Source organism: Lupinus angustifolius, unplaced genomic scaffold, assembly GCF_001865875.1.
Source record: "Lupinus angustifolius cultivar Tanjil unplaced genomic scaffold, LupAngTanjil_v1.0 Scaffold_569, whole genome shotgun sequence".
In the NCBI taxonomy this organism is placed as follows: Eukaryota; Viridiplantae; Streptophyta; class Magnoliopsida; order Fabales; family Fabaceae; genus Lupinus; species Lupinus angustifolius.
Genome location: NW_017727906.1, coordinates 56,502 through 59,092, shown reverse-complemented (window position 1 = coordinate 59,092; position 2,591 = coordinate 56,502).

Below are 2,591 nucleotides of genomic sequence, written 5' to 3'. Positions count from 1 at the left end.
ATGATTTTGTAAGGTAAAAATCATTTTCTAAAATAATATCAAAATGACTATAAAGACACATACAATTTATTGCTATAGTTTAGGTAGGAGAACATATAATACATTGTCTAGTGCTTACTTTTAAACAATTATTTGTTTACAAATTGAAAGGAAAATGATCAAAATACCAAATTGTCACGGACTATTAACTTTTCTCTTCCTTTGTATCATCTATCGTTGTCGGCGCCATTTTCAACACTTATATTACAACCTGGTTTCAACACAATCCATATATTATTTGTTAAAATAATGAATATTTTGAGTAGAAAATTCTACGAACAAAATTATATATGTACAAATATAAAGAAAACTAACCTACAATAATGTTTCAAGGGTAAACCAACAATAAGAGACATATCGAATACAACTCTCATCATCGTCCATGTCATTAGAGAAAATTAACTATAAACATTCATAGAACCACTGTAAAGTTAACTATAAAACATTCTAGCAACAAAAAAAATACTTTCAAATGGTAACATATATCTTTGGTCACTAACAAAAGAATCTTTTGAAATGAAATGGAAGAAGACTACGAACCAAGAAGAGAAAAATTGGTGGAAGATAAGAAAAGTGATGAAATGAGGGAGTGATAAATAGAGAGAGAGAGAGAGAATTCAACGCTTGATAACATACATCTTTGGTTGAAATGGAAGAAGAATACGAACCAAGAAAAGAAATAAATTGGTGGAAGATAAGAAAAATGATGAAATGATGGAGTGAAAAAGAGAGATAGAATTTTATGCTTTAGAATGAAATGTGAGAGAGAAATATGAAACAGTAGAAAACAAATGTGAAAAATAATGGGTTATTATGTTAAACTGAAACAAATAGCAAATATAGTTTTTCATCTTATGTGTGAGGTTGCACACCTAGAGGTAGGAAACTTTTAGAGAGATAATTTTGCATAAGGTATTGACATGTGTCTCTTTTGCATAAGGTATTGACATGTGTCTCTTGCTAATGTGTCAAGAGTTTTTTTGTTATATAGTATATATAAGAAAATTTGGTGGAAGATAAGAAAAGTGATAAAATGAAGGAGTGATAAATAGAGAGAGAATTTTATGCTTGATGACATACATCTTTGGTCCTACCAAAAGAATCTTTTGAAATGAAATGGAAGAAGAATACGAACAAAGAAGAGAAAAAAATTGTGGAAGATAAGAAAAGTAATGAAATGAGTGAGTGAAAAAGAAAGAGAGAATTCTATACTTTGGAATGAAATGTGAGAGAAAAATATGACAAAATAGAAAAAAAAATATGACAAAATAGAAAAAAAATGTGGAAAATAATGGATTATTATGTTAAATTGAAACAAATAGAAAATAGAGTTTTTCATCTTATGTGTGAGGTTTCACACTAAGAGGTATGAAACTTTGAGAGAGAAAATTTTGCATAAGGTATTGACATATGTGTCTTACTGACGTGACAATAGTTTTTTTGTTATATAGTAGATAAGAAAAATTAGTGGAAGATAAGAAAAGTGATGAAATGTTGGAGTGATAAATAGAGAGAGAATTATATGCTTGATAACATATATCTTTAGTCACTACCAAAAGAATCTTTTGAAATGAAATGGAAAAGGAATACGAACCAAAATATGAAACAAGGGAGTGAGAGAGAGAGAATTCTATGTTGTAGAATGAAACGTGAGAGAAAAATATGAAAGAATAGAAAACAAATATGAAAAATTATGGCTGATTATGTTAAATTGAAACAAATAGCAAATAGAGTTTTTCATCTTATGTGTGAGGTTGTACACTAAGAGGTGAGAAACTTTTAGAGAGAAAACTTTGCATAAAGTATTAACATGTGTCCTTTTTGCGTAAGGTATTGACATGTGTCTCTTGCTACATGACAAGAGTTTTTTTTGTTATATAACTAGCAAGTTACCCGTGCATTTGCACGGGTCGTAATTTTTGCCGCATGGTTAGAATGTACATATTATATGTGCATTCACATGATTAAGAACATACATGTTATCTGTGTATTCATATTGTTAAGAACAAACATGTGACTCATGCATTTTAATGGTTCAAACACATATGTTACTCGCACATTCACATTGCTAAGAATACATATATTAATCGCACATTTGTATAGGTAAAACACACATGTTACCTGTACATTCGCATTATTAAGATCACATGTTTCACCCATATTACTAATACAAGTCAAATTTTATAAAAGGATTACATTTTTATCAATAAAAGTACTGAACTTCAATGAAAGACATTAATTATATTTCTCAGACAAAATAAAAGATAACATTTTGAAACACACCCAAATGAGAAAATAAAAATATATAAGTTTAAAAAACAGTGTCAACCTCTATTATGTTATATTTTAGTGAACTTTTCAACATGTTTTGAAATAAATTAAACACAATTCATTATCAAAAAATATATACATGATGAGCATTGTCTCCAATTTATATCCATAATGAGTATGACGTGAAATTAAGTAATCGAAAATAAATCAAGAAATAAATATAAAATAAATCCATTTATTATCATAATCAAATCAAATCAAATATATTATTTTTAAGCCAT